Source organism: Mustela lutreola, chromosome X (assembly GCF_030435805.1).
Source record: "Mustela lutreola isolate mMusLut2 chromosome X, mMusLut2.pri, whole genome shotgun sequence".
NCBI classification, from domain to species: domain Eukaryota; kingdom Metazoa; phylum Chordata; class Mammalia; order Carnivora; family Mustelidae; genus Mustela; species Mustela lutreola.
The window spans coordinates 19372951-19387807 of record NC_081308.1 but is presented as its reverse complement, the minus strand read 5'-3'; positions in this window follow the sequence as shown (position 1 = coordinate 19387807).

The following is a 14857-nucleotide window of genomic DNA, read 5'->3' as shown; positions in this document are numbered from 1 at the left end:
GCTCAACCAACTGAACCACCCAGGTGTCCCCATCCTCTCACTTTCAATCTGCAGATGTCTTTAAATCTAAAATGAGTCTCTTGTAGGCAGCGTATTGATGGGTCTTTCCCCCCCCTCCATTCCGATATCCTATATCTTTTGATTGGAATATTTAGTCCATTTAAACAAGAGTGATTATTGAAAGTTATGGATTAATGCCACCGTGTTACCTGTAAAGTTGGTGTTTCTGGTAATGTTTCCTGTTCCTTTCTAGGCTTTGTTGCTTTTGGTCTCTCCCCCGCCCCCGCCACCCAGAGTCCCCTTTAATATTCCTTGAAGGGCTGGTTTAGTGGTCATGAACTCTTCTAGTTTTTGTTTGTTTGAGAAATTCTTTCTCTCTCCTTGTATTCTGAATAACAGCCTTGCTGGATAAAAGATTCTTGGCTCTGTATTTTCCCCATTCAGCACATTGAATATATCCTCCCATTCTTTTCTGGTCTGTCAAATTTGTGTGGACAGATCTGCTGGGAATCTGGTCTGTCTTCTTTGTAGGTTAAGGACTTTTTTCCCCTTGCTGCTTTCAGGATTATTTCCTTGTCTGTGTATTTTGTGAATTTGAATATGTTATGTCTTGGTGATTGCAGCTTTTGTTGAATTTATAGTGAAATGACGAATCTTGTTTTTGACCTGTATATCTGAGGGCCAATACCTGAATCATGGTCAATTCAATAAGGCATTTCAATCCTGTGAGCCATCATGGGAGACAGAAAGCCACACAGTTTTCTCTAGTTAATACCCCAGTACTGCATGTTTCTTCCATTTGGACTGTTTATTTTTATTAATTTGTATAAAAGGGATATAAGAAGGGAATATTGAATTTTAAGCATTTAAATATCTCTGAAAAAAAAAAGGAGTACTGATCTTGAAACTCTGTGATTTGTGTAATGTATTATGAACTGATGGATTTAAAGTTCCTCCTCAGAGGATTCAAGATTTAAAAAAATTTCCTGTTGATATACATTTAGATTGTATCTTTTTTCCCCCTGCCATTTCAAACAGTGCTGTTATGAACACTCTTGTATATATCCTTGAGTACAGAAGCAATAGTTTATAGGGTATTTACCTAGGACTGGAATGCTGGGTCAAAGGGCTTATACACGTTCAATTTCATGGAATAGAGGCAAATGGCTCTCTGGAGTGATTATACCAATTCGTAACTTCTACTAGCAGTGAATAGGAATTCTTGTCTGGCATCCTCCATCCTCACCAGCAGCTGGTATTTTCAGACTCTTTGGTTTTCACCTACCTGGTGGGTATGAAATGGTATCTCATTATGGTTTGAATTTGATTAACATGATGTTGATCTTTTCATATTTTTTGGCTGTATATTCTTAATTCTACTCGAATTGCCAATTCATGACCTTTGTCTATTATTTAATGGCTTCTTTATCTTTTTCTTATTCATTTATAGTAACTCTTTTATATAATTTATTATTTTAACTCCTCACCCCTCCTTTTTGTTATTTTTATTCCAGACATGTACCAAATCTGTGACTAGGGTATTTTTCTTTGTTAATAGTGTCTTTGGTTTTTTAAAAAAAAAAAAAGCTTGGGTTTTTTTTGTTATATGGAAGTTTTTCATTTTATTTTTTTTAAAGATTTTATTTATTTATTTTACATGCAGAGCTCACAGGAAGGCTGAGAGGCAGGCAGAGAGAGAGAGGGGGAAGCAGGCTCCACACTGAGCAGAGAGCCTGATGTGGGGTTCAATCTCAGGACCCTGGGACCATGACCTGAGCTGAAGGCAGAGGCTTGAACCCACTGAGCCACCCAGGTGCCCCAGTTTTTCATTTTATAATAGTCAAATTTATCAATCCATTTTGAAATAAGACTATGTTATTGGGTACAAGGAAGTTCAGAATTTCTATATTTTCATGGTGAATTTTCCTTATTCTTATATTTGTGGCTCTTTATCTTTAATGGGCTTTTTGAAAAGATGGATTTACTTAGACAGCATGCTCATGCCTGCAAGAGGGGGGAGGGGCAGAGAATCTTCAAGCAGACTCCCTGCTGAGCATGGAGCCCAATGTGGGGCTCAATCCCATGACCCATGAGATCATGACCTGAGCTGAAACCAAGAGTCGGATACTTAACTGACTGAGCCATTTAGGCACCCCTATCTTTAGTGGCCTTTAAAATTTAAAGTCCACGCAGATGGGGCACCTGGGTGGCTCAGTTGGGTAAGTGTCCAACTTTTGACTTTGGCTCAGGTCAGCATCTCAGGGTTGTGAGCTCAAGCCCCACACTGGGCTCTGCTGGGTGTGGAGTCTTATTAGGACTCTTCTCCCCTTCTTCTTCTGTCCTTCCCCCTACCTCTCTCTCCCACTCTAAAAAAAAAACAGAATAAAATTTAAAGTCCATTTTTATGAAACAAATACAACAAATACGGTTTTACTTTTGTAAGTATTTGTCTGATAGAACTTTTCTCCTAATCTTGACTTTTGACCTTGCCTTATCATTATGTTAATGTCATAATGAGAACAGACCAGTAGGAATGGTCCACCCCAGTTGCAGAAAATATGGTCCCTGTAGCCAGTACCAGCTTATTTGCTTATCATTCTGGTTTTGAATTTCATGCTTGCTTCTATCCCTTCATCACTTACTGCTTTCGTGTTGGACAGGACCAGGGGGTGCACTAGCATGATATGTGTGTAAGGATCTAGCCAATAAGTGAGACAGACTCAGATCCAGTGAAATAGTAATAAGTTCTGAATCTATTTTTGCCAAGTGCAGTGGAAAGAAGTAGAAATAGAGTTCCTTATTTACTGGCTTGAGATAGAAAAGAGTCCCAGTTTAGGAAAATTAACATTCAGAGATAGGATTCTGAAATGACAGATTTCAGGACATTTTGTGTTATGTTGGGAAGCCATTTGATGATAACCCATCAATTAAGCTAGAACCATGTGTTGTTACTTTATAATTTACCAAAGTAAAAATAGAACATTTTAAAAAAGATTTTACTTATTTTTCAGAGACAGAGAGAGAGAACGTGCACACAGACAAGCAGGGGGAGCTGCAGGCAGAGGGAGAAGCAGGCTCCCTGCTGAGCAAGGAGCCCAATGCAGGACTCAATCCAAGGACGCTGGGATCATGACCTGAGCCTAAGGCAGATGCTTAACTGCCTGAGTCACCCAGGCATCCCTAGAAAACCTTTTTCCGCATGGGGAAACTAATCAGAGAGAAATATTGGCTGAAGGCCTGGAAAATGCTGAATGTATGCATGAGAGGGGAACTCAAGGATTATGATTTGAGGCTTTCTAGATAATTTCTAAGTTTCTAGATAATTTCTCATTTCCCCGTTTGAGTCCCCTGACTCTGCAGAATTGCTTGAGTCTAGCAGTGATTGCTGCTTAATTTAATTTAATTGCTGTTTAATTAATTTAATATATGGCTGGGATCATGAGACTGCTTCCCCCAGATCTACCCATATCCTGTTTTTCTGGGCAAGTCGGGGGTACAAGACCATGCCCTCTGGTGGAGGACACTGCTACTGCGTGTCTGGTAATAGCTATTGGGGAAATACTTGCTAGCCATCACTTGCTAGCCATTTTGATTTTGGGGGAAAGATATTTAATGTCTCTCCCCACCAAAATGTTTATTTATAAAATGGGAATATTGATCTCCTATGGTTGTTGCAAGGATTAAACCAAATAACTGAGCCACAAGCCCAAGTGCTCAATACTACTACTGTCTCTGCTACTGTTCCCTCATAGTCAAACAGATTTTCATCATGTATTTTCAATATGTTAGGCACTGAGATAAATAGTCAGCACATGGCAGCTATCATATTGCTTTTTAGTTATTTGGCCAATCCATATTATTATGTAATTAAACTACATTGTATCAGGTGCTGTGCCAGGTATGGGTGGGAGCCACAGGAGTAAATAAGACCGAACCTTTAAGACTCTGGACAAGTTTTTCTGGCTCTACTAGTGAGTCTCTTTTCTCCCTTATGAGTTCTCTGGACTTCTTCCAAAGAGATCACAAATGTCTTTCTGTAATGTGCCAAGTTCTGGCTGACTATAGGATGGAAGGGAGGGTATAAAAATGTGAATAGCCTTTGCCCCATATAGGCAGGTGGGAAATAAGCTGCTTAAGATAGGGGACTTTTGTTTTGCTTTGCTTTGCTTTGCTTTGCCTTTCCCTTCCAGAAGAACCTAATGTACCGAGGCGGGGTGGGGGGCGGGCGGCGGGAAGTTCTGCAAAAGTTCTAGGAGGAAAATTCTGCTGTCACAGGAGAAAAGAATATAGACCCAAAGCAACACAGACCAAAATGTCCACTCTGATCTTCCCACAACAGAGGAGAAGAAAGTAGGGGAGTTGTATGTTCCCAGTCCGTAGGGAAAACCCAGCCTTTTGAACTTCTTCCTCTCCTTAATGGGTGTCAGTCATCCAGTTCCTTCTGGATGAGACAGGCTAGGGGGGTAGAAAAGGACTGAGCATTTCCTAGGGCTTGAATCTGGTAGAAGAGGGAAGAAAAGAAAGAAGCCCTTATCATGGTCCTCGCTCAGAGAGGATAAGCTATAAAAAATCAGACCTTTCCCACTGCCAACATTCATGTGCTTTCAGGCATTATAATGCTACAAAGAGTTGCTGTCTCTTTCCCTATTAAATGTCCTCTTCTGTTAATCAAGCTTTCGTAGGAGGCGCCAGGCTCCAAGAATAAGGGTGGCAATGGGGTGGGGGTGGGTGGGTGGGGCAGAAAATAACCCTTTAGAGTAATAAGAAAAAAAAGTTAATTTTAATTTAAAAAAATCTTCAAAGGCTTTAGATTAAAGCATGGATAATTGAATAGATTGAATTTATGGTACCGGGGAGGGTAGCTTTTGAGGATGACATTTATCACAGATGACATTGTTCTTTCCTACAATAAATCATCCTTTTTTTACTGTAATGGACCCAATCTTTAATTTGGACTCTGAATATCAACTATAATGTAGATACTTTTGGTTTTATGTTGTGCTCTTATGGAAGATTCTTACAGCTCCATCTGGCTGGTTTTTATTTTATTTTTATTTTTAATTCATTCTTAAAAAATTTTATTTATTTATTTGACAGAGATCACAAGTAGACAGAGAGGCAGGCAGAGAGAGAGGAGGAAGCAGGCTCCCTGCTGAGCAGGAGAGCCCGATGTGGGGCTCGATTCCAGGACTGGGGGACTATGACCCGAGCCAAAGGTGGAGGCTTTAACCCACTGAGCCACCCAGGCGCCCCTGGCTGGTTTTTAAAGGCTGGATTAGGACCAAACTAGCCTTTGAAGGTGGGAGCATGGCTTATAATTCCTCTCCCTCTGTTACTAACCTCCTCAAAAGCTGGTTTACATCTTCTGACCAATGAAATCTTAACTAGATACTGATAATTAACTGTGTCCAAGGGCACCTGGGAGGTGCAGTCAGTTAAGCATCTGACTCTTGGTTTCCGCTTGATTTCAGGATCATGAGATGGAGCTGTGTCTGGCTCTGTGCTCAGCAAGGAGTCTGCTTAGAGTTTCTCTCTCCCTCTCCCCCCTGAAATAAATAAATAAAATCTTAAAAAAAAGAATTAACTATGTGTCCAGACTCAAAATTTAAAAGATGACTCCAGAATAAACAAACAAAAAAACCAAAGATGACTCCTGCCTTCAAAAAGCTTACTATAGGGGTGCCTGGATGGCTCAGTCAGTTAAGCATCTGCCTTCAGCCCAGGTCATGATCTCAGGGTTCTGGAATCGAGTCCCACAGCTTCTCACTCTCCCTCTGCCCACCCCTCCATGTTCCCTCTCTCCCTCTCTTTCAAATAAATAAAAATCTTAAAGAAGCTTGCTATATCATTGGAGTACCATGATGGACACTTCAAGTCATTAAAGATATAATACAAAGCAGAGTATAATTAAGTGATAAGTTGTCAGATTCATATTTAGTGAAATAGGAGTTTAGAGCAATTGAAAATTAATGATGACTACAAGAGTCAGGAAATCCTCTTAGAAGAAACAGGACTTCAGTTAGGTTCTGCCAATCCATAAAAACAGGAAGATGCTCGGCAAAGGGGGCAGAGCACGAGCAGAGCAGAGGAAGAAACCAGAAAGCTCAGAGCCTCAGTTTCCTCATCTGTGAAATGAGACAGGAAGGAAGACACGAGCTCCTCTGTGGCAGCAACTGCTGTTTTCAGTCCTGTGGGTCCAGCATGCAGCAGAGTTTCTCTGGTAGAACTGGCACTAGATCTGTGGGTCTTGAACAAATATGACATACGGAGGAGATGGTTTGGGGATTTGTCTACCCAGGGATAAAGTTTATGTTAGCCAACAGTGACTTTCCTTCAGGAAGCTGGGGCCCGGCTCCGAACGATCCTGACTTAGGCACGTACTTCTCCCAGGGTGTGGATCTAAGTCCTATGAGAACGCAGTGAAAACGGATGTCTTGCTTCTGCACTTCCCTTCTGTTGTGCCTCTAGCACAAGATTTATTTGATTTGGTCACTCAGGGAACTCTCCGGCCAGGAAATGAGCAGAGGTACCTGGCCAGCTTCCATGGGTGTCGTTAACTCAAATGACATATTTTAAGTAGCCAGGTATGTGTGTTAATGTGAGTTAGAGGGACAAATAACATTGTCCCCTTTAATTTCTTGGAAAACTTTCTTAGCCTTTTTCTAAAGGGTTTAGTTATGAAACTGGAAAATTCAATTAGGATAATTTAGTGTCTTTTTTTCTAAGGGAAGAACTCTCTCGAATGTCACTTCCTTTCTGTGGCTTTCCAGGCCACTATCCTGTCACCTCACCAAGACTCCTTCAGTATTCCATTTCAGCAGAATGCATTATTTACTGCTTCCTCTGAGAGCCTGTGGCACATTATTCATTGGAGCAATTATCACAGTACATTTGATTACATTTCTGTTTTTTTTTTTTTTCTGGGCAGTGAACTCTCCCTGTTTGATTTTTGTAGCCTCAGCTCCCAGCATAGCACATGGTATATCATTGGTGTTCAGTAAATGGATTAAATTAGTCTTTTGGCTCTATTGATTATTTTTTCAAGTTTTTAATGTATGTATGTATGTATGTATGTAGGCTCCACACCCAGCATGGAGCCCAGCCTGGGCCTTGAACTCAGGACCCTGAGATCAAGACTTGAGCTCAAATCAAGATTTGGACATCTAACAAGAGAGCCAGCCACCCAGGTGCCCCAAGTTTCTATTTAAATTCCAGTTAGTTAACATACATATAAGTTTCAGGAGTACAGTGTAGTGATTCAGAACTTCCATATAACAGCCGGTGCTCATCAGGACAAGTGCCCTCCCTCATCCCCGACACTCCCCCGCCACCTCCATCACCTTTTTAACCCATCCCCCACCCACCTCCCCTCTAGTAACCATCAGTTTGTTCTCTATAATTAAGAATCTGTTTCTTGGTTTGTCATTCTCTCTCTCTTTTTCCCTTTGCTTGTTTGCTGTTTCTTAAGTTCCACATGTGAGCAATAATCATATAGTGTTTGCCTTTCTCTGACTTATTTCACTTAGCATAATACTCTCTAGCTCTAACCACATTGTTGCAAATGGCAAGGTTTCATTATTTTTTATAGCTGAGTAATATTCCATTGTATCTACATTACCACTTCTTCTTCATCCATTCATCTACTATAATTTTATTTATTTATTTATTTGATAGAGAGAGAGAGAGAGAATGAGAGAGAGCAGGCATGAGAGGGGGAAGGTGAGAGGGAGAAGCAGACACCTTGCTGAGCAGGGAGCCAGATGCAGGACTTGATCCCAGGACTCCAGGATCATGACCTGAGCTGAAGGCAGTTGCTCAACCAACTGAGCCACCCACATCTATTGATAATTTTTAAAGAATCAGAGATAGAGTTCATCAGAAAAATTCCTCATGTTCCTTATCTTTCGTTTCTCTAGCTCAGACTGTAAGATGCCATCCCCAGAACTGATTTGCAGGTGGTTCTGGTGAGAGGCTGAGAGAAGAGGAACAAGGGAGGAAGCAGACTCCTTGTGGGATAGGGTCAAAGTTCAAAGAGTAAGTGGAGAATTACAGACAAATTTGAGCAATAAGATCAGGCACAGGATCATAAGCCCGAGGAGAATTCTGGTATCAAAGAGTCAAGATACAGTGTTCTATCGCTGAGTAACCAAATACCACAACCTTAGCAGCCTACCCAGCACCCTTTTACTATCTCATAGCTTCTGTGGTGAAGAGTCTGGTCATGGCTTAGTGGGGGCCTCTGTTCGGGGTCTCACAAGGCTGCACTCAAGGTGTCAGGCAGGGCTAGGGTCTTATCTGTGGCTCTGGGTCTTCTGAGCTCAAGCAGTTGTTGGTAGAATTCATTATTTTGCAGATGTAGAACTCATGGTGGCTTGCCTCTTCAAAGCCAGCAGGAGACTATGTCCAAGGAAGGCTGAAGACCCCAAGTCTTTTAAGGACTAACCCGATTAGGTTAGGCCCACTCAGGCTGCTCTTCTTTTTGACTAAACTGAGAGTCAAACCGTTTGGGGCCTTAATCACATCTGCAAAATGCCTTTATTTTTATTTTTATTTTTCTAAGATTTTATTTATTTGACAAAGGGGGGGGGGCTCAAGGAGGGGGAGAGGGAGAGGGAGAGGCAGGCTCCGGGCTTAGCAGGAAGCCTGATGCGGGGCTCCATCCCAGGACTCCGAGATCACGACCTAAGCTGAAGGCAGAGGCTTAACTGACAGAGCCACCCAGGCGCCCCCTTATGTTTGCTTTATACCATAACCCAATCATGGGCGTGACACCTATCATATTCACAGGTTCCACCCGCGCTGAATAAAAGGGACGTGGATATCAGGCAGTGGGAATAAAGGCAGCCATCTTAGGACTCTGTCTACCACAATCCCTGAATGGGAGACCTCTGAATGGCACTATGCCTCTATTAAGAAAAATAGGTTAAGGGGCGCCTGGGTGGCTCAGTGGGTTAAGCCACTGCCTTCGGCTCAGGTCATGATCTCAAGGTCCTGGGATCGAGTCCCACGTCGGGCTCTCTGCTCAGCGGGGAGCCTGCTTCCTCCTCTCTCTCTGCCTGCCTCTCTGCCTACTTGTGATCTCTCTGTCAAATAAATAAAATCTTAAAAAAAAAAAAAAAGAAAAAAGAAAAATAGGTTAAGTCTGGGAACCAAAGGGCAGAAGCAGGTGTAGCCTCAATTACTAAAACTCTTAATGACCCAATAAGGGGAGCTTTATGCTTTCGGAATCTGCAACTGTGGGCTCTGTGGAGTTTGAGGTTCTGTTCCACATCAGGTCATACTCTTGCCAATGGACACAGCAAGGGTCCATTGAGCTACAAGTATGGCTACTGCCAGGACTTTGAATTGCTGTGGCCAAGGAGTCATTGTCTTGGCAGGGGTGATTGCCCTTAATCAGCAGGAGGAAGTAAAGGTGCTGCTCTACAATGGGCCCGGGAGGAATGTGTGTGGAACTCAGGTTAGGGTGTGTGTATTTGTATATTTATAGAGTTTGTTTGCTTGTTTGTTTTTTCGTGGGTGCAATAGGCAGAATCACCGCCTCCCAAAAATGTCCCCATCCTAATTCCCAGAATGTGTCAGTATCTTAGTTTACGTGACAAAGGGGAATTAAGGTTGCAGATGCAAGTAAGGTTGCTAATCAGCTGACAGTAAAATAGAGAGATTATCCTGGGTTATCCTGGGGGGTCCAATGTAATCACACAGGTCACTGAGAGTGGAAGAGAGAGCGCCAGAGGACGATGTGACTCTGGAAGCAAGGCACAGAGATGCAGTGTAGCTGGCTTCACATAGGGTGGACAGGAGCCATGGGCCAAGTGGTACAAGTGGCCTCCGGAAGCTGGAAAGGGCAAGAAAATGGACTCTTAGAGCTTCCAGGAAAAAGCACAACCCTGCCAATATCTTAATTGTAGCCCAGTGAAACCTGTGTCAGACTTCTGACTTTCAAGACTGTAAAGTGACAAGTTTGTGTTATCTTAAGGCACTGAATTTGTCGTAAATCTGTTATAGCAGCTGTAGGAAACGAGTATCATGGGTGAGGAAAAACTGTCCAGATCACATTGTCCAGAAGTAATTCATTCCTGCGGTATCAGGGGAACTTTCCATATTCCTCTATTAGAGTTAATGTTATTAAATTATGTTGATTTGTTTCCACGTTCCTCTCTCTCAGGCTGTTTGCTTCTCCTGTTGTAGGACTGTGCCTTATACATCTCTGTGTTTTTAATCTCTCAAATGTCATTGAATCTCTGTGGGTGTCTGTGGTATTGAAGGAGGAAGTGGGGAGGCCATGAAGGGAGGAGACGAAATGGTGGCAGTGGCAGTGGCAGTGTTAGAGAGGGACAGCCCGAGAACTGGTGGGGACTGAATCTGGCTGATGTTCATTCTCTTCCGGTGTGGGCTGGCTTGTATGGAAGGCAGAGAATTCGCAGGCCGGCTATGGGCTCGGAGAGGCAGCACCCCAAGCAGCTTGGTCTCGGTAGGGCTCTTGGCTCAAAAATGATTCAACAGTATTTTGAGCCTCCCGGATATGCCCCATTAACAGAGAACCCCCGCTCAAAGTCCCTCCCCTCCACTCCCTCGCCTGCCACCCACATTGTTCTTCTCAAGCCTTAGAGTCCCAGGCGGGAAGCCAGACCAGTTAGAGATGGAGCCGCCCCAGTCACGGAGGTATTTCACTTGAGCTTCCTGCGGGTGCCGCTGTTTCTCTAGTCCCAACGCTAGACCTCTGTACTGCTGCGGACCCTGAATGTGTCCTCTCCTAGCAAACTCAAGCTGTGTGTGTGTGTGTGTGTGTAATCTCTATCTTTCTCTTCACCTCTTCTTCCCCTTTTCCTTTTCCTCCTCCTCCTCCTTCTTCTTTTTCTTCTCTCTCTGTCTCTGTCTCTCCCTCTCACTGTCTAGCTCCTCAGGAAGTGTCGTGGGAACAGCCAGGGCCAGGGTGAGGGAGATAGAGGAACCCAAGCAATACACAGGGAGTGATGAATTGTGGGTAATAGTAGGAACTAGAGTCAAGGTAGAAATGGGCACTTTGAAGAGCCTTTTAGGAGTGAAATAAGGATCTTTCCTCCCTCCACAGACGAGGCCAAACAGAACCCATATGTGGTGTCTTGTGCAGTGTGCACAAGACATACTTTTATAAGCCAAACAAAGCAGTCTAACAATCCTATAAATATCACACATAGAGATGAAACCAGCTAGAGTAATATCAGTGTTTCTAAAGATAAAGTAAAGGAATACTACTGGCACTGCCCTGTTTTTGAGTGGCCCATCTCCAAAAAGCACAAAATACAGATTTATACCCCAAAGCATGTTTTATGAATTCAAACAGCCAGCATGATCTTAGCATATATGAAATATATAAATCTTACTGTAAAGTAAATTTTAAAAGCTTGCATGCACTCTGAAGCACGAGCTTTTACGAAGAGAATGAAATATATTTACAGCTTCGTTCCCTTCGTGGTTCTGCTTCCCAATGCAGCTGTAATTGTACTGGAGGTACTTGTTGGTTTTCCTTGCCTGAGGAATGGCAGAATTGGCTTCTACACTGGCCCCGCTGATCAGGCTCCTCTGGGAACTAACGGTGGGGGGGGGGGCTCTATTTCCTAGCTGGGATGATAGAACTCGGGGTGGTGTGACAAAATATGCAAAGTGGCTGGGCAGGAGAGTGGAGAGAATTAGTATGCAGAGTGAGGAATAAATGGAAGAGAATGGAATTTGTTGGCGAAAGTGGATTGAGTGGGAGAGAGGGTGGGCATGACAGGGTGAAGAACGATCAGGTTAGGCTTTGGGAGGGGAGACACCATTGAAATTGTACTGTTTCCGCCCTCTTTTATTGAAAGAGGCATTTTTATTGGAGATGACACCCTGAAATGAAGATGTACCTATCCTAAGGAGGCCCTCTGATCCCATATCAGTAATAATATGACATGCTGTAAAAGTTTGGTATTTTTAAGCAAGAGGAAATTGTTAGAGGAAAAGGAGAGCATTAAAGAAAGAAACCTTTCAACACTTGGATTTGATAAGCAGTCATAAAAGTGGAACTGAGGAAAGGAAGGGAAATTGATAAAAATCACTGTTGTTTCCAAATTGCCTACCCTTGGGGGCGCCTGGGTGGCTCAGTGGGTTAAAGCCTCTGCCTTCAGCTCAGGTCGTGATCCCAGGGTCTCTGCTCAGCAGGGACCTGCTTCCTCCTTCTCTCTCTCTCTGCCTGCCTCTCTGTCTGCTTGTGATCTCTGTCTGTCAAATGAATAAATAAAATCTTAAAAAAAAGAAGTAAAATTGCCTACCCTGAGTTTTGCTTCTCTTGATGCAAGCGGGTATGTATTAAGTGCTTTCATGTAACAGCTCAGTAGTCTTTCCAGTTTTTTCTTTACGGTTTGGGGGAGAATACTTTTCCATTGTTTTATCCTCTACCTCCCAATTCTGGATCCCTCTGTGTAATCTCTATAATCCAGGAAATAAACTAATTTTTTAAAAAAGTAATTTCTGGATCTTAATTGAAATCGTAGCAAGAACCAGTTTGTTTGAAAGTTGATGACATAGTTTTCCAAAAACATATTCTACCTAAATTAGATATCCAGAAGTTATATGGTTCAACAGCCCAAGCTAGGAAAGATGGTTACTAGATACTTTTCACTCATATTACATGAACGAGCAGACAACATTTTAAGTTTTTGTATTTTATTTTATTCTTCTACTTGTAATAGTGACCTTGATAATATCTTATGTATCTATCAATGCATGATTTTTCTTGGTACTATCTCTGTCACCCTGACAACAAATCAAAACAGAACTAATGAAACAGAACAGGAAACAAAAAGGTGGGGTGGAGAATCTGTTATTTAAGGACAGTGTTCTCAGCACTATACAACTGCTGAATGTTTCCTGGTCTGATTTTTGGCCACTTTGCCTTCTATCCCTGCTACCCAGAATTTGGTATAACATATATACTTTACACACATTACACACACCCAGAAATCAGGGTTGCTAAACCATTTTAAGAATTTTTGTCTATTTTTTAAGATGTTATTTATTTATTTGAGAGAGCAGTAGAGAGAGTGCACACGACTCGGGGGGTGTGTAAGGGCAGAGGGAGAGAGAGAGAAGCAGGCTCCCCACTGAGTGGGGAGCTGGACAACAACGTGGGGCTCCATCCCAGGACCCCAGGATCGTGACCTGAGCCAAAGGCAGATGCTTAGCCGTCTGAGCCACCCAGATGCCCCTATTTTAAGAATTTTATGCATCTACCATTTGAAAAAATTGTAGACACATGGGTGAGTGCTGGGCTGGCTGGGTTTAACAGGGGTTCTGTGAGGTTAGAATTTAGTTAGGTGGGTTAAGTGATAGGATCTTTTTTTTCCCATTTAAATTACATATGTAGTGGACATCTCTGTGGCTGGTTGCTCAGCTCACCTTTTCTAGGAAGTGCTCCATTTCCCTATCTGTGTGGTGACTGTTGGAAATCGCCATGTTAGTTGACTGTGACCTAGTACTTGACCATGGTTCTGGCTGATGGGATTCCTGGTAAGTCACATGGACCAGTCCTATGACCTTGCATTCCTGCCACAGTTGACCTGTCCAGAGGTGTGTACCTGATCCCATTTGGGCCAGTGAATCCCTTTGCCGGACTTTTTTTTTTTTTTTCATTGAAGTCTGATTGACATAAGATGTTATATTAGTTTCAGACATACAACATATTGATTCAGCAATTCTGTACATTATTCAGTGCTCAGTGTAAGTGTGGTCACCATCTGTCACCATGCAAAGTTATTAAAATATTACTGACTTTATTTCTTATGTTGTACTTTTCATCTTCTTGGCTTATTTAATTTATAATGGAAAATTTATACTTCCCAATCCCCTTTCTTTTCAGGAATTTTTGTACTTGGGACACAGAAATTTGAGTCAGTCTCTATGTATATAGCTACGGCTATAAGATGTAAAGTTCAGGAGCTTCTTTTGCTATGTGGAGAAAGATAATATACAGAGAAAAAAGAATGAGGCCAGTGTGCAAAGGGAAGCGAAGATAAGTGATGGAAAGAAGGCATCATCATGGCCTTGAGTCCCAGGTTTCAGCTGTTCTGTCCAAATCCACACCATTTATATGCTGAGAATGTGTCTCGTTGGGAGGTGACTTGGTTGCACAAAAAATTATGAGCTGTCCGTATCCATTATTATACTATCTTTGTAAGCTGAAAAATTCTCTTTTAATTTTTCTCTCTACTTCCAACATTGCTTTAACCAAAAGTAAAAAGAAGAAAAATAGTGTAATTCAATTAAATATTTATTGTACTGTGTTAGGTGTGGTAGAGTATTGTTATTTTTAAAAAAGATTTTATTTATTTGACAGCGAGGAAGGGAACACAAGTAGGGGAAGTGGGAGAGGGAGAAGGCTTCCAGCCAAGCAGGGACCCCGACATGGGGCTCAACACTGGGCTCCATCCCAGTTACTCTGGGATCATGACCTGAGCCAAAGGCAGGCTCTTAACGACTGAGCCAGCCAGGAGCCCCGATGTGGTAGAGTAGTAAAAAGTATAAGGGACACAAAATGTATCAAAACCATCGGTGAAAAGGTACAAAGTGAACAAAAATGGAAGATTATGTATCCCTGCAGGCTGAGAGCCTTCTGGATGTGGATGTGATAAAAGGGAAAGGTAGGTAGAGAGGAAAAACAAAAGCAAAGACCATGTTCCATTTGTAATTTATGAGGTGATTAGAAAAAAACTCAGATTAGTTAAAATGGACACATTTTTACTAAGCACGAGGTATCATAAAAAGCGTAACAGTATAGTCCCTGCCTCCTAGGAAATAAACATCTTCAGGGGAAAATCAAGATTTGTGTATATTCTGGAAGGATCCTGTC